Source organism: Mirounga angustirostris, unplaced genomic scaffold (genome assembly GCF_029215605.1).
Source record: "Mirounga angustirostris isolate CCGP_5_RB_7025 unplaced genomic scaffold, mMirAng1.0.hap1 SCAF_4, whole genome shotgun sequence".
NCBI classification, from domain to species: domain Eukaryota; kingdom Metazoa; phylum Chordata; class Mammalia; order Carnivora; family Phocidae; genus Mirounga; species Mirounga angustirostris.
Genome location: NW_026991712.1, coordinates 111,122,444 through 111,144,398, shown reverse-complemented (window position 1 = coordinate 111,144,398; position 21,955 = coordinate 111,122,444). Strand labels below are relative to the sequence as shown.

The 21,955-nt window shown below is 45.5% G+C and overlaps 1 protein-coding gene across 2 annotated transcripts in view; it reads left to right on the top strand.

Moving 5' to 3' along the window:
- Positions 1-21,955, top strand: part of TLCD4 (TLC domain containing 4) — a 104,178-nt gene that overhangs the window by 32,605 nt on the left and 49,618 nt on the right. The window contains exon 1 of one of the 2 annotated variants that reach the window (XM_054512730.2): positions 1,195-1,523. The exons of the other annotated variant lie outside the window; for it this stretch is intronic. The gene's annotated coding sequence lies outside the window, so the exon portion shown is untranslated. Of the gene's footprint in view, positions 1-1,194; positions 1,524-21,955 lie in introns of those variants that run through there. 2 annotated transcript variants of the gene reach the window in all.

Below are 21,955 nucleotides of genomic sequence, written 5' to 3'. Positions count from 1 at the left end.
GGGTCTCCAGAGGTAACTATGAATTATTATCCCCATTTTATAGGTGAAGAAATTGAGCCTCAGGGAGGTTCGGTTAGCTAACGTGTATTTGTGTGCATGTAAATATTAGGTAAAACATATTAGCTCCACTGATAGGCGTTTCTTAAAAATAACTGCCCTACATTATTAAGGTGGTGCCTACTAATTAACATTAGAACCCATCTCTTTCCAAAAAAAGTATTTGTGATTACTTTTCGCAAATTGTAACAGCCTAACTATACCTCTTCATTGTTTTATTCAAAACAATTCCATCATGTTAATGCAGAACATTTGCAGATTTTTTTTTAAAGATTTTATTTATTTATTTGCAGATTTTTTTTTTTTAAAGATTTTATTTATTTATTTGACAGAGAGATAGCGAGAGCAGGAACACAAGCAGGGGGAGTGGGAGAGCGAGAAGCAGGCTTCCTGCCGAGCAGGGAGCCCGATGCGGGACTCGACCCCAGGACCCTGGGATCATGACCTGAGCCAAAGGCGGACGCTTAACGACTGAGTCACCCAGGCGCCCACATTTGCAGATTTTTGAGGCTGTACTTAGCAGGTCAGAAGAGCTACTATTGAATGGCAAACTTTGTGCATTGGGCGACTTGGAATTCTCTGCCGGCACCAAAAATTCAAATCCTGTTTCCCCACCCTGACAGCAGAGGGGTTCCAGGCGTTATGTGTAGGTGGAGTGCTAGTGCACTCTAGGGTGTTTTTCAGGGATCCGGAGGAGGCTGCTGCAAGAGAACCGGCCTCTTTCACACACGCCCCCTACCCAGTTTGGACTGCACCTGCAACCCCTAGCGAGAACCGGGCGGACTTGGCTTTGGCCAAGTCAGACGTGGCACGAATAATCTGCAATTGCCTTTTCACCTCCTTTCTGTTAATATAAATTCATAATCTGAAAAGAATTTCGGTTACGTGGCGAGCCCAGGTACTGGCCGCTGCGGAGGCGGACTCGGACCGTTCCCCTCACTTGCTAGTTTTGCTCCCTGCTTTGGGAAGCGGAGGAGCCGCACGCCCTGTCCCTGGCGAGGTGTGTTCTTCCAGGATCCCACCGCAGCCCGCCTTGAGTGTTCCCGTTCCTGAGCCCTTTCCGGGACCCCAGGCCCAGCACGCGAAGGTCGGCCCTACAGCTGGTCTCGGGGCCCCGCCCACTTTGGCCGCGGGTCGCAGCCGCCGCGAGCGGGAGCCCGAGCCGGAGCCCGAGCCGGAGCCCGAGCGGCCGCGGCCCCTTTAAGGAGCCGCTCTGCGGTAACCCGAGCCCGCAGTCCGGGCGGGCGCGGCGGCCGCGGCGGTAGCTGTAGTCTCTGTGACCGCTCCTCCAAGCGGCCCGGGGCCCTGCGGCTCCCCTGGCTCCCGCCGAGCATCTCGCGGGACGACTCCGGCCGGCGCCAGCCCTCAGGCCGGGCCGGATGATCAGGCTTCTGTAAGCAACCGCCGCCCTCCCCGGCCCGGTGCAGCCGCCGCCCGCGCGCGAGTCGCCCCGGGACCCGGCACAGGTGACGCTGTTTGGAGGGGGCTCGGGGGAAAAGGGCGGGCTCGCTTTTGCGGCGCGGTTCCCCCGCGCCGCCGAGCACAGCCCGCGGGCAGGGGCGCCGCGGCTTCCCGCCCCCGGCCTAGCGCGGCCGCGGGCTCCGGCGTCCGGAGCTGGGTGGGCGTCCCGAGCGCGGGAGGCGGCCAGGGGCGCCCGGGCGGGCTGCAGCAGGTGTGTGCGGCCGCGCAGCATCCTCCCGGCCCCGCGGGCTCCTGCGCCGCTTGCGGCGCTGACTGTGTCCCGGGGCCCGCGGCCCCGCGCCGCCCGTACGCCCGGTGTTCCACTCGCGCCCCCAGGTGCGCGATTCGTGCTGCTAGGTCTGCCCGGGGAGCCTCCCGGGTCTCAGCTCAAAGGGGTGGGTGCGTGGGGCAGCCAGGGAAAGCTTTTCTTGTTAGAGGCCGGTAACAATCAGGTGCATCAAGTGGGTAAGTCTCGCCCTCTCCGGCCAACCCCCAACTAAATAAAACAAGACGCTTTTATTCACCCTTGTAGTTCTCAAGTGCGTCCCATTTTTAGCCACCTCATGCTGAAGCGTCTAGTGGGAAAGGGACTGGACTCTATTTACAGCTCTACCATTGTAACCCCACCAAGTTTATTAAACCGAGAACCTCGGTTTACCCAGCCATGAAATGGGGTCCGTAACGCGCGCATTTTCCTACAACCCCAAGAGGGTGGGAAAACCTCTCTGAAAGTACTTTGAGTTGTCGAAGTTCATTAAAGGGTCACTGTTGCTGGCCAGTATTTTTTTTTTTTTTCTCCGTTGTATATATACATGGGAGTATTAATGTAGCACACATTTTTATGTGAAATTATAAAATTGTTCCTAAAGAGTGATCTTTGACAGTGTTTAAATGACCAGTTTGGGAACAAGATGGGAGAGTTTGTGTGGATATTAGGAATTGATGTGTGAAGCAGGAAACAAGCTGTCATTTAGTAAAATCTTCACTCAGTCATAAATGAAGTTGAGAAAAATCGATCTTGGACTGTGTGTGTGTTGAGAGAGAGAGTGCTGTGTGAGCACATGGTATAATAGGTTGGAAAGCAGCTCATCTTTATGTAGCCAGTTAAGGTAATGTGACAGAGTATCTCAGTTCCCCTCTAAGTGTGAAGTAGAGAATTTTTTTTCCCTGTGTTAATCTTTTCCTTAAATTATAGGGATGGCACTAAATTACAAAAGTGGACTCCTGCCATGCTAGACAATTGGAAAGAATGGCTCCAGGAACGGTGGACTTTAGCTGACTTGCCACCTCCCCCCTCCTGTGCCATCAGATGATCCAGAGAATATATTTACAGTGCTGCTTTTCTTTCTACCCCTGCGAATTTTTTTTGCCACAAAACCTCCGTCCAGCGCTGGAATCCTTACTGTGTGATCTTGTACAAATTTTACCTGTCTGGAGCTGGGCACCTGGCATCCAGCGGTTCAGGCAGTCATAATTGTTTACTCTATGAGCTTTCTGTTCCTATTCCTTTAACTCTAAGCCTCTGACTTTGTTGGAAAGAATCATGGCTCTTCTCAACTAAAGCTGTGTACTTGGAGGTGCCTAGGAATGGCAGGGCTCAAGGGCCAAAGCTAACCCAAAGAAGCTGGGTCTTCTCAATAGACCCTGGAGCATGGCTGCAAGAGTTGGCCTATCTTTTCCTTCCTTCTCCGAAATCTCCGTCAGAGAGAGATTGATTTGATCACCAAGGTAAACAGAGGCCTTGGGAGCAGGAGTTACCAGAGACCTAACTCAGTGCTAGGTGGATGAAGAGCATTCCCAGCAAAGGAGTAGGGAGGAGGACATGGAGACTTGGGAGGTTTGGAGGGCCTGCCTAATAATGGGGCAACCAGAGAGGTAGTGAAGGAGCCCTGTATTCCCCACTAGGAAGTGGGACAGGGGTTGGGTTGCAGAAAGGGACTAGTAGTGGAGCTTCCAGGCCAGTTCTGGAATGTGCCCTAGATAGGACCTCCCCTTCTCTCTAGTTCCCTCGGAGCGTGTTTCTTGCCCTTCTGAGTCCAGGGCAGCTCTCTCCCCACTGGGGCTCTGAAAGAGGCCCACCCTGTGTTTATGTCCCACCCTGAAAGCTGGCATCCCCAGTGTGAGCGGAAACCCAGCAGGTTGCAGAAGCGGCCTTCAGACCTCAGAGTCTCGCCGCTCCCTTCTTCTCAAATTAGTGTCCCATATCCTACAGATGAAGGCTCCGTTTAGCTTTGATATCTCTTGGAAGATTAAAAAGTAGGATAGTCCTTTTGGCTGAAAAAAGTAAACGGAACAGTCTACAGGAAGATACAGAAAGCGAGTTTTTTTGTGGAGGAAGAGAATGAATTAATTGTCTGGGTGAGAATTGTGGGCGGTTGGACAAGGGAGGGCAGAAGCGAGGGCCGGGGGGTGGTGGAATTGTGCTGGACAGCTTGTGCCCTCGTCCTTGAGAGAGGAAAGGATGCCACCACCGTGTAAAGCCACCTTGCTGTACTTTCCCCTCCTTCCCTTTGCCTTGCAAGAGGAAGAAGATGGCAATATGGAGGTGGGCTAACCATCTGTTCTCGAGGATGAGAACCAGACTTTAACTCACTACTCGGGTGAGTTGTATTTACCTGGCACTGGTATCAGGCACCGAATGTATGACACCAGAGAATGCGTTCCATCAGGAAAGCGAGGTTAATTTTGTAAGAAAACCTAAGGCATTGTGCAAGTGACTCTGGTGGTGTTTTTTCTTGTTGGAGAAGAAAGGTAGTATACAAAGAAGTCCTACTGCTCTGAGGTTTGTTATTCATAGTGAGACGGTTGGATGTTCTGCAAGCAGATCCCAGACCTGAAAAGAAGGCAGGAATAGCAAAGGATTTTTTCTTTTCTCAAAACATTAGTCTGTTCAAGGAGAAGGCAGTCCTTTGGACACATGAGAAGGAGCTTGTGAATCATTGTAAAAGGCCAAGTTTTGTGAGAACAGCGGGTGAAGAAGACAGCTGGAAGTCTGTTCAGAGCTTGCGCCAGCATGAGGAAGGGAGTTGCGGAGCAGTGGGACCGAGAGCAAGGGGGTAGTCTGACTAAGGGGACAAAGGCTTGTCTAAAGCAGTGTTTCAAACGTTTTTGGATTTTACAACACAGTACGAAATGGGTTTTTGCACCATGACCCAGGACATAAGCAAGTATAAGTACATCTGAAACTGTTTTCATGAAACAATATGTACCCTTACTGTGTACAGCATTCTGGTTTCTGTTTCTGTTTCTGTGCTTTCTGTTCCTATTCAGTGTTCTGAAAAATCCTCATTTGTTAGTGGATCAGAGTCCACTGTTTGGAACTCATTTGCCGAATGGATAGATAAACAGGTTGCATTCAGGTTGGAGATGCTGGAGGGGAACATAGAATTGATTGGGAAATCTGGACCCCTGTGGGTGGGGACAGGAGGGAGTGTGGGAACTCATCTGGGGTCACATGGGTGCAGGACTCAGGTTAATGAAGGCAGCTGGATGGACAGGTGCAAAGGGGGCACTTCCTCCTACCGGTTCTCTTCACTTCAAAGCAGAATAGTTGGCTTTGAGGAAAAAGGAAGCGTGGAAGGAGTAAACTTGGATTTGAAAACAGTGTCTTTAAAGCAGATTTTTCTCTGTAGGTTAAAGAGGACAAGTAGATCCAGAACACATTGGCTGGTGGATTTAGGCCATGCCCACTTTCATCAGCTAGATGGGGAACAGAGGGGCTCATAGTGCAGTGTGTGGGCTCATAACTCCCCTTACAGCTTTGAGAAGTTCTTACAGAAGTGGATGGGTTGTGTTGTTGCAAAACCCCATTGCTGATGAAACTCATTAGGAAATTAGCTGTCTTACAGAGAATTGAAAACGTATTCTCATTACCCTGTGTAAAAGGCTTAGATTATCAAAGCTTCCTTAGATGTCTGTTTCACCATCAGACTGGAATCCTTATTCATAGTCTTCGGGATCGCCAAAAAAGCTTCTTGGGGAAATAGGAGAGGCAGCATCCTTGAGCTAATTTCTAGTAACCATGCCCTGGAGTTAATCAAGGGCAGAGTTTATCTGCATGCCTTTGATTGCCTTTTCGTAACAATTAACACCTGACTCGTACACCTGGCACTGTCACCAGTGAGCAGGTACAACAAAGCGTGGAGGGCAGAGTGCACAGATGTTCATTCACTGGGGTTGCTTGTTTACTTGCTTGTGTTTATCATCCACATTCTGCCTAGTCAGATCCTCCCTTTGACCCATCCTTGCTTTGTTTGATTTTCTTACCTTAGGTGAGGTGTTTTCAGTGCTTCACGTTCCTTCTCCTCGGCTGTCCTGTATATATCTAGTGCTTTCTCCGATGTTATCTCTGAGCTGTGGACTTACCGGTGTCCGCCTGACCATTCCAGTAGAATCCGGTGTTGGGATCCTGGCTTGTGCTGTGCTGGTGTCCGCCGGATCCTGCCATGGCCACCTGAGAAATAACCATTCATTGATGGGTTTATACATTGGTTTTGATTTGGGATTTTTCACATTTTGGGGACATGGAGAATCTGTCTTGGTCAAGTTAATTTAATTAGTTTTCTCCAGTTAGGCTTAGGAAAAAAAAAAAAAAGCCTTCCGAAAGTACATTTTGAAGGCATAGAAAACTTCTCCCTATTTGTTATGTATTTATTGAGTGGAATGGGGAAAGAAGGAATTTTCATTTGGTGAAAAATTTAGAACGATTAAACCCTCCCCCTTTAAAGATTTTTTTTTTTTTTTTTTTTTTTTTTTGAGAGAGAATGAGAGACAGAGAGCACAAGAGGGAAGAGGGTCAGAGGGAGAAGCAGACCCCCCGCTGAGCAGGGAGTCCGATGCGGGACTCGATCCCGGGACTCCAGGATCACGACCTGAGCCGAAGGCAGTCGCTTAACCAACTGAGCCACCCAGGCGCCCTAAACCCTCCCCCTTTAAAGTGTTAACATTTTAGGGACATAATTCCCCAAACTAGTCTTGCTCAGTTAATGTGTTTTGCTCTAATGCATGTAAGAAAACATTGAGACAATTAAGAATTTAAATGTTTTATAATTTGTTATATGCTATTTTTAGGACTTGTAAAGACGACAGCTGTTTTCTGATTGAGAAAGATTTTTTGCCTTTTCATATTTTAAAAACCTGTATGTATGTCACTAAACAGATCAATTTCTTCCCTGCTTTGCGGAGGAATCCATGGCAGGATGAAGGCTCTAAGGAGGGGAGGCCAAGTTGCTCTTAGGGAAGGCCTTGCCATGGAACAAAGGCCGCTTGTTTGGAGGATCCCAGCTTAATATCTCCCCACCAAACCCTTGAGACATTAGACATTTTGAGGATTCAAGAACGCTTTATAACCTGAAGTTGCTACATGTTTTTTTCAGTGTTTTTTATTTTTTAATTACAAAGTGAAACTTTCTTGTGATAAATAAAGAAAAACCATGAAAACAACCAATACTCAAGGGAATGACAGTTCACCTCTTCCCCTTTCTCCAGCTACCATTTCCCCTGATTTCATTCCCACATACAGTCAGGTAGAGCAGTTTGGGGGTATAGCCCTTCTTTTTTTTTTTTTTTTAAAGATTTTATTTATTTATTCATGAGAGACAGAGAGAGAGAGAGAGACAGAGGCAGAGGGAGAAGCAGGCTCCCTGCGGAGCAGGGAGTCCGATGCGGGACTCGATCCCAGGACCCTGGGATCATGACCTGAGCCGAAGGCAGACGCTTAACCGACTGAGCCACCCAGGCATCCTGGGGGTATAGCCCTTCTTCTGTACAAATGCCAAAAAAGGCAGTTAGGTATTTATGAAAAATGTATTATTTCACTGCCTGCTCTTTTTTTTTTTTCGCCCCGCCCCATGGTGTGTGATGGGTGAATGCCCTTCTGGCTCATCGTGTTTGTTTAAATGTCTGTGTAGCCTGTGATACTGTGTCTGCACCAGCATGTGTAATCATTCCCGTCAGGGGCTCTGAGAGTTGCTTCGAATGTTATAGTAAACACCCTTGTACCTGCCTCCTTTGACACATTTGTGTTTTGAGAATAAAAGATAAAATCATTAACTCTACTGCTTATTTTATAATTCAGTTAACAGAGCACTATCAAAATTGACTTATTCTACCATTTACTTCCCCAGATATTCATTGAGCAGTAAAAGGATAGCAGTGGACACTGTACGGATTTCATAGTGGGGCAGGTGCACAGCCCTCGCTGACAAGAGCTCACCAGCTGGAGTAGGAGAACTAGGCATATATGCTGATGACAGTATCTTTAGTTTTATTTATACCCTACCTGAATGCAAAAGTGATTTGGGATGGCTTACAGAGATGCATACAGTAGGACAAGATACAGCAAATTTAGGACGAGAAAGAAAAATAAGCCAAAGGAAAATAAGATGGAGTTATGACTGACGTTGGTTAGTGTACTTTGAAGTTCTGGCTGCAGGCGTTCCAGCAGCTTAAGGGAAGAGGCAAGGAGTCCACAAACGAGCTTCAAGGTGTCCCGAAGAGAAACCAAATTGGAGAAATCCATCTATTCCTGATTCTAGGAGGTGAGAGGAATTTCTCCTTTGGATTTTCAGCCAGAGAACACTGCATTTGCAACGGCCAGCATTCTCAACGACGTCCCCAGTGTGGTACAGCAAAACCTAGCGACGTTGCCTTATGATGCCATTTCATACCGTGTTCCTCAGTGCTAGTCAGGGGTATCATGCCTCGGCAGTCCTCAGTGAAAGGTCATTAGGGTGAGGGGGAAGTTCATGGGTTTAATCCAGAGAGAGCTTTAAAAGGACAGATGAAAACAGCAATCTGGTATTGTTCTTAGACAATTTTTTTTTCTATAAGGTAGTACAGAATATATCATTTTAGTAGAGTTTCTGTGAGTAGAACCCACTTGCCCAGGATTTCTAGGCTTGCAACTTACAAAGCAAGAAGTGAGGATGTTTATTTATTTATTTTTAAAGTTTTCCTTTAAATTCCAGTTACCATACAGTGTCCTATTAGTTTCAAGCGTACAGTGTAGTGATTCAACACTTCCATACTTCACCTGGCCCTTGTCACGACAGGTGCACTCCTCAATTCCCCTCTCCACCTATTTCACCCATCCCCTCAGCCACCTCCAAGAAGTGAGGATGTTTACATGGCATTAATGTATCAGAACTGTAGCAACGAATGAAAACACACATACACAAGTCTGTAGTTGGGCCGTGCAGGAAGGATGGTATGTGTTCACACTGATGAGCTCCACCAGTGAGAAAGGCTCTGAGCCACCATTCCAAGAAATCCTGAGAGCATCTCCGAGCTCTCTGTTATTACCAGGTTGTACCATAAGAGAGTGTCAGCAGGACTCCGAGATCTACAGGTTGGGGCAGTGTGGCCTTGTTTTGTGAAGCTGGGAAAGTTCAAGTCTCATGAGCCACCTGAGTCTGTGTTTGCATGGCCACATTCACTCAAGTCTTACCTCAGAACATTGTCCCAGAACAGTTCTTTATTCCCAAGTCTGTGGGTCAAGCTGAGGTACTTTTACAGGACCTACCCTGAATTTAAACTTGAGGTTTGTAGTAAATGTTAACCTTGAGGTCACCCAAAGCCTCATGTGAGTGTTTTGCACATCACCTCATAGCCTGAGAAACGGTTCAGGGAAAAATGTCACTGTGTTCAGATTTTTTTGGCTGCCTGACAAGTGTCAAACAGATATCATCAGGCTGGTAAATATCATGTTTATTGGGAAACAGTGCAGTTGGCAAAGGCAATCTTACGGGAAGACATCAGAAGAGAAGAGAAACCGCTCTCAATGTACCTTGGTAGGGTTTTAAGTGGCTCTTAGGGAACAGCATGAAAGGTCACAGAGAGAATTTGGAAACTCCTTGGCTTCTTCTCATTTAAGCCACCATATCTCCGAATCAGATCAGAGGTGTAGGGCCCCTAGGCCATAGGTTAAAAGGAGGGGGAAAAAGCTGCAGGGCCCCTAGGCCATAGGTTAAAAGGAGGGGGAAATGATCACATTGCTTTGGATACCGAATATCCTATCCCTCTGTGACTTGGTACCATTTGAGAGATGGGTGTAACCTTGCTTGGTTAGGAAAAGGTGGTGATAGCAAGTGCTAATCTTTTTTGAGTGGTGTGTTGATGTACTCCTGAATAACCACCCCCAAACCTAGTGGCTTAAAACAATGATTTATTATTTCTCAGGATTCTGTGTGTAGCTGGGCAGTTACCCTGCTGGTGATAGGCTCGTTCATACGGCTGCATGCAGCTGGAGGGTGCACTGGGCTGGAAGATGGGAGTGGGCTTTCCGGCGTGGCTGGTGGCTTGTACTGAGTGCTGTCTTGTCAGCTGGGTGTCTCCGTTCTCTAGGTGATCTCTCGTGCTCCAGTAGACTAGACCTGTTTCTTTCAGGTTTAGAGCAACGCTCAAGCGAGCAAAAGGATGTTGCTAGGTCTTCTCAGGCCCACTGAGGCTCCGGGATCCTCACAGCCTCTCTTCTACTCATCCCTTGGCAGCAGGTGGCAAGGCCAGCTCAGATTCCTGGGGGCAGACACATAGACTCCACCTCTGGGTGACAGGCATGGCAATGTCGCACTAGCAGGGAATTACCACAAGTGGCTGCATGTGCCAAGCCCTGTGTTCGGTGCTTTTAATTCATCTCACTCAAGCCGGACAACCGTCTTGCAGCAGAGGCCTTCTTATCCCCTTTCATAGGACTTGTAAGTCAGAAAGGTCATGTTCTTCTTGCCCATGACCACTTGACAAATCCTGGGAGTAGGATTTGATTCTAGCTTTCTCTCTAGTTGAATGGAATGCATTTTAAGACTGAACAGGTGAGAGAAATTTGCTAAATTGTTCTTCAGCTCTTTTAACCTATTCAGTGCTGTTTCTGGTTCCTGTGGGGAGCCCGCAAAAAGAGAGCAACGTGGAAGGCAGGCAGGCTTTGAGCCTGCTTCGGGCACTTCCTGCATCCCAGGGACTCTCTTGGAGGTAATCGGATTGACTGTTCAAAGGTGAGAAGGACCTCCCTGTCTCCGTAGGTTCTGATTTCCCAGCTTGCTCGGCAGTGATTCCTTTAGAGAAAGAACAAAACATATTTGGAAAAATCTTGCTCTGTCCAGCTTTTCCTTGATTTCACAGTGTTGGCAGAAAGCCAAGAGATGTCCCAAGCCAAGAGGCTTCTTCCAGGAAGGGAATTGCAGGGAAGTAAGGACATCGGAGGTTGGGTAGAGGTTGGCTGCAGAACCTCATTCTTCTTCCCGAATCCCCCAGGTGACACAGTGCCATCTGGCCTCTGCGTCAGCTGTAGGGCTCCTCAACTAACCTCTTCTAAGGCTTGGGGAGTGTGTTGTATTTGAAATGTTGATTTCCTTAAAGATGGGCCCTCAAATTGTACACGCTTCCAACCGCTTATTATTTGTGTCAAGTACTATATGTGTATGATCTTCCAATTACTATTGTCTCCTGGCTTAAGGCATTCTGATTTATCCAAAATCCAGTGGCTGTCATTGGAGCTCTTAGGTTTGCAAAACACAGACTTCTTCTTCTTTTTTTTTTTTTTATTCATGAGAGACAGAGCGAGAGAGAAAGGCAGAGGGAGAAGCAGGCTCCCCGCGGAGCAGGGAGCCCGATGCGGGACTCGATCCCAGGACCCTGGGATCATGACCTGAGCCGAAGGCAGACGCTTAACCATCTGAGCCACCCAGGCGCCCAAACACAGACTTCTTTATAAAAGTTTTAAGTGGGGTGAGATGCTAGGAAACGTTTACAAAGTAAATAAAATGTGCTCTCTGTACTCTGAGCCTTGAGGTCCTAGAAAATGGACTGAATTTCTAAGGGGAGAGTTCTCGGTGTGTTGGGGGTCAGGAACCAGCAGAGCAGTGGGGAGAGCTGGGGAAGGTGGCCTTTTCCCACCGTCATTCCCTGCAGCCGCACTTCTTGGTAGGCAGTATAAAAACAAATCCCGTATCAGAGAGTCGTTTCATGTAAAATGAAATAAAAAAACGTAAACAAGACAAAAAACTTAAAAAGTTGACACAGCACAGGTTGGCTGTGTTAGATTTCATTTTATTTATTTTTAAGTTAGTAGCCAGAACATGTAAAAAGTGTAAATAAAACATAAGCTAGGAAAATAAGAATAAATGTTTTATTAAAACCCTAATTAAAGGGGCACCTGGGTGGCTCAGTCGTTAAGCGTCTGCCTTCTGCTCAGGTCATGATCCCAGATGCTGGGATCGAGCCCCGCATGGGCTAGAAGCCTGCTTCTCCCTCTCCCTCTCCCACTCCCCCTGCTTGTGTTCCCTCTCTCGCTGCGTCTCTCTCTGTCAAATAAATAAATAAAATCTCTAAAAAAAATCCTGATTAAAAATACCTGTAATGGAAGGGAGACCTGATCAAGTGCTATGGGAAACCAAGGAGAGAAATTATTTCTTGAAAGAGCAGGAATTCTCAGGGAGAGCTTAAGGAGCCAGGATAACGCTTCCCCCGCCCCCCCCCCCCCCCCAACACACACACACTGTGCCAGAATGTCTTGGTGGGGAGTCTGGGCTGTGTGGAAAAAATACCAATCCCTCCCCTCCTCCCCCCCAACACATACACACACACACAAACACACACAACCAAACTGTAAAAGGGAAGACTACAGAATCTTCTTGACTGGTTGGAATAAGAATATATATGGAGAAAGTATTGTGTACATGTGAGAGGGGGAGGGAGAAGCTCTGGGATATGAACATTCGAAAAACACTGGATGAGAGGGACCAGAGAAAGATCTAGAAGGCATTTAGCATAGGATGTAAGGAGACAGATAAAAGGGAAATCTTGGACTAAAGAGATCCATAGCAATATGAATTAGCTGTTACAACAGTTCTCTGAGTTGTGGCAAGATGGGACCACCCCACAGTCGCTGAGTGGGTTCCTCAAACAGCGCCAGTTTGGGGAACAGAATTTCAGCCTCCCTCCTGTTCATACATGCCATGATTGTAATTATTACACAGGATGGTGGGGAAAATAAAGGCCAGTTAAAAAAGTATGAATATGTAACCTTAAATATTTTATTTTTTGTTATCATTAAAACGATTTATAATCCAAAAAAATTGTTTCAGGGAGGTGTCCATTGCATTGCCAGAGTGTGTAACAGACAGAATCAAACAGTGTCTCTTCAACTTGAATTCTGCTGTATGCTCTTGGAAGAAAAAGGAGTGAAGGAATGGGAAAAATATAAAGGATTCCCTTAGTGACAGGGAGGAACAAGAAGTCTTTGCTATCATCACGAGCAGCTCCTTGTTAAACCTTAAGTAACATCATATCTGTGAGAAAGGGAGTGTGATTTAATCATATTAATATAGGGTTCCTTAGCCTCGCCTGGTTTAGTCTCCATTTTCTTCCCATTGCTTCTGTTTAAAAAGCAGTACCGTGAATATTGGAAGATTTATGGAAGTTAAGTTGACTTTTATGTAGCTGGCTTCCTGTAGACTTTCACATTAGTGCTAATGGTTCTTGGACTTGATGCTCAGAAAAGGAAAAGAGGTGGAATGTTTTCTGTGCATAATTTTCCTAACTCTTTTCATATAGCTCTCAATACAGAATTAAAGTAATAGTAATGACAATAAAACCCAAAAACTATAATGGTAGTTAGTTGAGAGCTCTGTACATATTTGATTAGATGTTTAATGGTTTTCATAATGAATAAAAAGGTAAGAGTGGGTATTGAGATAGTTATCCTTTACTGAGGGGGGCTTTATTGTCTCTGGTTAATTATTGATGTTTCACGAGCATTTAGACAGATAATTGCAGTGTACCACCCATATGAAAATGCAAACAAAACCAGAATGGGGGTGCCTGGGTGGCTCAGTCGGTTAAGCGTCTGCCTTCGGCTCAGGTCATGATCCTGGGGTCCTGGGATCGAGTCCCTTATCAGGCTCCCTGCTCAGGGGAGAGCCTGCTTTTCCCTCTGCCTCTGATCCTGCCCCCACCCCCTCTCTTTCTGGCTCTCTCTCAAATAAGTAAAATCTTAAAAAACAAAAACAACAAAAACAAAAAACCTCAAAACCTAGAATGATTGGTTGAGGTGCAGGTATGACTTTTTTGATAGGGTTTTTGTTTGTTTGGTTTGGTAGATATCTTCTGCAGTCATGTGTTCATTTATAAATAGCTTTCAGTTTGCAAATAGAGACTTTTAAAACACTTGAACATGTTAGGCCTACTGATGTAGCTAAATCAATAAACAAGTACTTCTGTAGTTGATAAGAGTATGAAAATACAGTGCAAGTTGTAATTATTATGAAACCTTTGAACACATACTATTTGTTATAAGGAGTTTGGGATGGAGAAACTGTATATGCTATTGCTGTGATCTAAATGTTTGTGTCCTTCCGCCTCCCCACCCCGCCCTGCAAATTCATATGTTGAAATCCTAATCCCCAGAGGTGGTGGTAGCAGCAGGTAGGGCCTTTGGGAAGTGATCAGGTCATGAGGGTAGAGCCCTCATGAGTGGGACTAGAGCTCTTGTAAGAGACCCCACTGAGCTGTCTTGCCCCTTCTGCCATGTGAAGTCTATGACCTGCAAGAAAGCCCTCACCAAACCGTGCTGGTACCCTGATCTCAGATTTTCAGCTTCCAGAACTGTGGGCAACAATAAATTTCTGATATTTATAAGCCACCCAGTCTGTGGTATTTTGTTAGAGCAATACAAATGGACGAAAGCACATATTCAGTATTAGTTCACTTTATAATATCGGTCAGTATTCCTTGCTCTTAGACATTTGAGGTGAGGATCCTTTTGAAGTAAATATGTTTTCCTGCTATAATACAAGGGTTGTCAATTTAGAATATTCTTTTTTCCAGTATTCTGACTATACTGCAAAATGAGGGACCTCTTGCTGACGAGATTCTAGCAGAATGGAAAGCCCATGTAAGAATATGAATGCCTGTTATTATCATTTTATTTAATAAACATGTATTGAGCACATGCTATGTGGCAGGCCAGTGTTAGGTATGGGGATGCAGTGGTGAGGGGAAAAATGACCATGTTTCCCGCCTTCATGGGGCTCACATTTCACTGGGGGAAGGAAACATTCATTTAAATTGCAGCTGTAACTGACAGTTGAGGCTGGAAAAAGTAGAGTCCTCGTTAAGAGCCCTTGGAAACCATTGAAGGTTTTAAGTTGGGGGTAGGTGAGGAGGTGACATGATCAGAGGCAGCTTTTAATGAAGATTGCCCTGGAGTCCTCCAGTTTGTTTGGAGATAGTCTTCTGGTTTGCAGACAGTCCAGAAAAGTGATGGTCATAAGCTAGAAAAAAATGGATGTTTTTGAAAGCTATTTAAGAAGTGGGACTTCCACCATAGGACTTGGTGGATTGGATTATGGGGCATAGTAGGGATGTACAGAAAGCAAGTTATGAAAGGATGGCTCCTGGGTTCAGGCTGTCCAATCCGGAGGTGTAGTGCTACCATGAGATGAAGAACCTAGAAGAGGACCAAGTTTAGGGGTCAGGTCATGAGCTTGGTTTGAGATGCCTTTGAAATGCTATGTGGTACTGACAAGTAGGCAGTTGGCTATACACATCAGAAGCTTGGAGGAGACGTCTGGGATGGAGAGTTTAAACTTGAGATTTTTCTGCATGTCACAGGTATAGATGAAATCACATAGGAAACAAGTAGAGAGAAGAGGGCCTGGGATTGGACCTTAGGGAATTCTGTTACTTAGTGGCTGGACAGAGGATGAAGTAAGGTGTTCGGGAAGCACAGAAAAGGAAATATTACAAGCAGAAAGTGTCAGTAGTGTCTGACATTTCTGAGAGTTCAGGTAACATGCAGGCCAAATGTAGGAGTCATTGTTGACATTAGGGGTAGCTGTTTCAGGGGACTGATGAAGGTGGGGACAAGAATGGAGTGGGCTGAAGATCAAGAGAGATGAGAAGTGATGGTAGTATGGGTACACCTTTCTAGAACTTTGTCCTTTAAGGGAGTGGGGGGAGGGGGAGAGAGGGCAAGAGAGAAAACTGTCAGATTAAAGAAGAGGTGGTGGATTTGTTGATTTTTGTTTCTACTGAGAACTTGAGCCTGTTTAAAAGCCAACAGAAAGATCTAGTTGCAGAGAATAAAGGATCATGGGGAGCAGAAGATTCCCAAGGCAGCCAGAAAGGATGGATCCAAAATGCACGGGTTGGAGAGGTTGACCTGAGGTGGAAGGACAGATGGGTGAAGATGCAGGTAGTTTGTGCGGTTGATAGTGTGATCGTGTTTTCCTCTGTCGGCTTCTATTCTTTTGTGAGGTCGGGTGGGCGTTATCTGTTGAGAATGGGGTGGATGGTTAGAAGTTTGAAAAGTAGGGATGACTTGGAAAATGAATGGTGGCGTGTGAGAGGATTGGTTAGCTGGGGCAGTGTGGTGGGAGTGCCCCACAGTGTTGAGGGCCCTCTGATCCCTCTGCCATTTCTCACTCACCAGCCCCCCAATCCCTTCTGGTGTGTGACACGTCCCAACAGTGCTCTGAGTGTTTAGGGCTCATCGCTGAGTAAATAGTTGAGCAGTCCTGGGGTTGGAGTTTTGCCAGCTCTTGGCAGTGGAAAAGGAATGTAGGGTGTTACTAAGAGTATTACTGAAATGATGGGCTCTGGGATCTAAGCCGATTAAACAGGGAAGTAAAACACAGGAAAGGGCTCTAGTGGGTTGGGACCGAGCCAAGAAGTCAGTGGACTCGAAATGTAATACTGAGCCCACTTGAAGGAAAGGTCAACAGAAGAATACTTGAGGTGTTATTGTGGAGGCAGAAAAACAGTGAGTAAGGGACAGTAAAGGTCCATGAGTGGTTGAGGTGGCATGGAAGAGGTGCCATTTCCCATGAAGAAAGGAGGACTGAATTGTTAAGGAAACCTGTGCCTTGGACAGAATAAGAAGTCACTCGGGATGATATCAGGGCTTGGGGACATCGGCAAACCAGGACCAAAGTCTCTGACTGGGAGGAAATGTCCAGGAGGTTGGAATATAATACCAGTGAGGAGAGGGAGAGGTGGTACAACTAAATAGCAGGGTGGGTGTTTACGGGGGACAGGGGATGAGAGGAGTAGTGCCTGAAGGAGACTGTGAGGAGCAAAGAGGACATAGGGCTACCTCCTGACTCCAAAGTGTGGGAGACCAGACAGCTATGACCTGAGGGGGCTACAGGGGAGGGGGGTGGTCTTAAGAGCACACAGAGGAGAGGCAAAGGGTAGTGATCTGTTTCCTGGGTATAGAGCAACAGCCTCAGGGGGCCTAGTGGAAGGGTTTGATGAGGGGACAAAGTGAGGGGCCGGATCAGGTGGCTGCTGGGAAGGAACTTAGGAGCATGACAGGAATAGTCACCTGGTAGAGGATAGGTTTCTGCACTGGGGTCTGCCTGCATGTGTGAGTGTTGACTAACGTAAACAGGGATGAGTTAGGGGCCTTAGTGGCTAGACAATGGTCTTGTTGCCCTTGGGTGGAGTGGTGACAGACCCAGAAATTGCATGCCCTCTTGCTGCTGGGGACGGATGATGGTAGAAGCAGAAACTTAACTGAATGTGCACCAAATGCCAAGTACTGTTCTAAGTGTCCGACAAGCATTTGGTTTATGCCCCATGACAGCCATGCCAAGTTAGTACTGTTACCTCCGTTTTACAGGGAACTGACGTTCAGGTAAGGCAAATTTAGTAATCTGTCCCAGGTCACACAGCAAGTGGTGGAGTAAGGTTCAATCTCAAGACTGCGACTAAGTCTGTGTATGCCCCACCGAGTTATATGTACTTAATATTTTCCTACATATGTAATTTTGATTTTTTTAAAAACCTAAATGATAGGCTGTTGAGGAGCTTATATAGTGTTTTATGCAAAATTGTCTTCTTAGATACCAAAGTTCAGTTCAGTCCTAGAATCCCAGAATCTTTCTTTGAGGGGGTCTCAAAGACTCGGGTCCACCCCCTTGAGGTCCTTTTACCACTGCTGTGATGGATACTTGGGCACTTCTAAATTGTTAGAAGGTTCTTCCTTAAATTAAGCTGAACTCTTCCCTCCCTGTAATTTTTGCCCATTTGTGCCATTTTGAGTAATGCAGAATAAGTTCCCTCTTTCACTTTTCCACATGACAGTGAAGATGTTTGAAGAATGCTCTTGAGTCCTAAGTAATCTTGTTCCCATGGCATGTGATTAATTCAGAGTAAAGTGGGACTGATAAGTATCTTGATCCAAAGGTACACGTTTACGCTGACTATAAATGAGCCTGAAGTTTGGTGGGGTTTTTTGTTGTTATTTGTATCTTCATTACAGTATCTCTCATTGGTTTGTGTAACTTAAAATGCCAAAGCTTCCTGTGTGTGTGTGTGTGTGTGTGTATGTTATGTAGCTATTATACTGAATCCTATACTTAGGTACTTAGGTATTGCCTTTAAAACATTTATTCCTATTATACTTTTTCTTTCTGATTTGGACTCACTATTTCAGCTTATGAAGATAATTTAGAATCCTGATTCTGTTAACCCATTATATTAGCTATCTTTCCCAGCTCTGCATTATATGCAGATTGAGTACCATGTAAATATTTATTAAAAAATGTTACTAATACAGACCCAAAAGAGAGAACCTTATGGGATAGCAGGAGATATTTCTCAAGTCTGTTTCAGATCATTGATCTGCATTGCTGCTTCTAGTTTTTCAACTAGCTCTGGATTTACCTAATTTTGTTTTCCAGCCACATTTGTTTATATTACTCATAAGGCTGTCATGAGGAACTTTCAGAACTTTCCTGGAATCAAGTTATCCTTCATTTGCTATTCTTCAGTCTGCCAGGATTTGGCAGTCAATTAATTGTGGGAATAAGGGATAGGAAAGGGACCAGAGTGACTGAACTATTCTAGACTGGAAGATGGGGGAAGTGTGGTGGATGATACTACCATTCTCTGATATATAGAACCCTGGGGAAAAGACTGGTTTCGAATTAAGTTTGGCTTGGGTCATGTAGAGCCTATGGGGCCTCCAGGATGCCCGCATGGAGCCATTGGGAGGGAAGGTGACCATCCAGGACTGGTATGCTGGGGGACGTTTGGTTACAGACTACTTAAGCCATGTTGAAGGTGTGGGGCATACACCTAGGAGGGCCTATAGTGTGCAAAGAAGAGGTTCTGTGTTGGGGCAGGGGAGGTCGTAGACATTGTGACACTGAGGGAGTTCATGCTTGGCAGCCTCCATTTTTTTGTGAAATAGGAAGAAACCATATCTTATAAGAGAGGGAGAACCGGGGCGCCTGGGTGGCTCAGTTGGTTAAGCGACTGCCTTCGGCTCAGGTCATGATCCTGGAGTCCCTGGATCGAGTCCCGCATTGGGCTCCCTGCTCGGCAGGGAGTCTGCTTCTCCCTCTGACCCTCCCCCCTCTCATGTGCTCTCTCTCATTCTCTCTCTCTCAAATAAATAAATAAAATCTTAAAAAAAAAAAGAGAGAGAGAGAGAGAACCGGAGATTTGAGACCAGTGAGTGTTGGAATCAGTGTGGGAAACAGGAAAGGGAGCTCACGAAAGATGGGAAAAGGAATGCTAATCAAAAGGAGTTGTTCTTCCCAGCTTCCCCTTCCTTGCTGCCCTTAAAGACAACCCCACGAGACCATTTCCTCTTCATGTTAATGTTTTTACTGCTAACCACTCTGCAGTGGTTCATGTTGTGTCAGAATGGAAAAGAGTGAAGTTGTGTATGTGTTTTGAGGTGGCATTCTGATATACTCCCTAGAGAAGCCCTTGTATTACAAGGAAATAATGAACATGGGCAATGAGAATAATCTTTGTGTTCCCAAGTCAGTAGTTCTAGACTCAGCTGGTGGAACTGAGTCTTACACTTCAGCATTAAAGGGTTTTCGGATTTTAATAGAAGAGAAGATGTCCTGTTGGTTTACAGTGAATACCTTCTGGTATCTCCTCACTGTTTATGTGTCCTCTCTGCTGGGTGTTTATTTCACTGAAAACAGGGAATACCCCCTTAGCACCCTGAGCTTGGCACTCTGTGTGGTGGTGATTGGTTTCTTTGCTTCCCTCCTGGCCTATAAGCATGTTCCCCATTTTGTATTCTGAGTTCTGGCCCAGGGCCTGTCTGGTGGACATGTGACAGATGTCGGATGAACTGTTGGCTGAAGTGAGGGCTGAGTCATCCTGGCTGTGCTGTTTCCAGTGGCCCTGCCTCTGGGAGTCCTGCCGGAGAAGGGTTATCATAAGTTAATGGTGGAGAGGCGTACTTGAAACCTTTTCATGTTTTTCTTCTAAGAAACCTGCTTGAATTAAAGTTTATGGAAACTGTCTTGGGAGAAAACATTCAAATATCATTTGTATTCAGGAGGCCACTGGAAGAGTTTCTTTGGTGTGAATCAAGATGGGCTAATTACATTGTAAAGTTCATGTCTAGACACTCCCCTTGTAAATTGCCACAGAAATATTTCCCACTTCTGTTCTGGCTGTTCCTTCCTAGGGTAATATCCCAGCCACATGTAGAGGTGCATGAACCAAACCATGATACTTTTCTATCTTTACAGTGTATTCTTCTACTTAATAGTCACCTAACTCACCAAGGTTCTCAGTCTATGTCAGTAATGAGCATTGTTTGGTTTTTATCCATTTTCCCCTTTTCTTGCCTGATTCAGTGAAGAGGAGCATTTGCTTTCTACCAGAAGCCTTGGTTTTCTGGGGAAATACATATAAAAAAAATCACTGGATTTGTCCTTGATTTGGCATGACTGATGAAGCAAGCAGCTGCTTAATAAGAAGCAAAGCTGGGAGTAGAACAATTTAATTATAGCTTCTGTCTGTTGAGCCTTTAATAGAAGCCACAACTCGACTATATGGAGCTCTTTAGTTTTAAATGAAACATTTTTGCAAAGGGAGACTCAAACATGTACCCCAAAGACCCCAGTTAAGTGAAAGTATATCTATTAAAAATATAAAATAGCCAGTATAACAAAGACTTAACAAAAACTGGCTTTTTTAGGAATGAGGAATTTCTTCTTTTTTTCTTCCAAGTTGTTATTTAAATTCTAGTTAGTTAACATATAGTGTAATATTGGTTTCAGGAGTAGAATTTAGTGTTTCATCCCTTACCTGTAACACCCAGTGCTCATCACAAGTTCCCTCCTTAATACCCATCACCCATTTAGTGGTTTCCTACCCCCATCCCTCCATCAACCCAGGGTTTTTTTCTCTGTCGTTGAGTCTCTTATGGTGGGGTGCCTGGGTGGCTCAGTTGGTTAAGCATCTGCCTTCGGCTCAGGTCATCATCTCAGGGTCCTGGGATTGAACTCCACATTGAGCTCGGCATCTCCCTCTCCCTTCGCCCCTCCCCCCTGCTTGTGCACGCGCACGTGCTCTCTCTGTTTCTCTCTCCTTCTCCCTCTCAGTTAAATAAAATCTTAAAAAAAAAAAGTTTCTTATGGTTTGCTTCCCTCTCTCTTTTTTCCGCCTTCCCATGTGTTCATCTGTTTTGTTTCCTAAATTCCATGTGTTAGTGAAATCGTATGGTATTTGTCTTTCTCGGACTGACTTATTTTGCTTAGCATAATACACTCTAGCTCCATCCAGGTCGTTGCAAATGGCAAGATTTCATTCTTTTGATGCCTGAGTGATACTCCATTGTGTGTGTGTGTGTGTCTGTACCACCTCTTCTTTAGCCATTCATCAGTCGATGGACATTTGGACTCTTCCATAATTTGGATATTGTTGATAGTGCTGCTATAAACATTGGAGCATGTGCCCCTTTGAATCAGTATCCGTTGTATTGTTTGGGTAAAAACTCAGTAGTGTAATTGCTGGGTCATAGGGTAATTCTGTTTTTAACTTTTTGAGGAACCTCCATACTATTTTCCAGAGTGGCTGCACCAGTCTGTATTCCCACCAACAGTGTAAGAGGGTTCCCCTTTCTCTGCATACTCACCAATATCTGTTGTTTCCTGTGTTGTTAATGTTAGCCATTCTGATAGGGATGAGGTGATACCTCATCATGGTTTTGATTTGTATTTCCCGAATGCCGAGTGATGTTGAGCATCTTTTCATGTGTCTGTTAGCCATCTGTGTCTTCTTTGGAAAAATGTCTATTCATGTCTTCTGCCCATTTCTTAACTGGATTATTTGTTTTTTGGGTGTTGAGTTTGATAAGTTCTTTATGGATTTTGGATACTAGCCCTTTATCTGATATGTCATTTGCAAGTATCTTCTCCCATTCCTAGGCTGCCTTTTAGTTTTGTTGATTGTTTCTTTCACTGTGCAGAAGCTTTTTATCTTGATGAAGTCCCAGTAGTTCATTATTGCTTTTGTTTCCCTTGCCTTTGACGATGTTTCTAGGAAGAAGTTGCTGCTGCTGAGGTCGAAGAGGTTGCTGCCTGTGTTCTCCTCTAGGATTTTGATGGTTTCCTGTCTCACGTTTAGGTCTTTTCTCCATTTTTAATTTACTTCTGTCTACAGTGTAAGAAAGTGGTCCAGT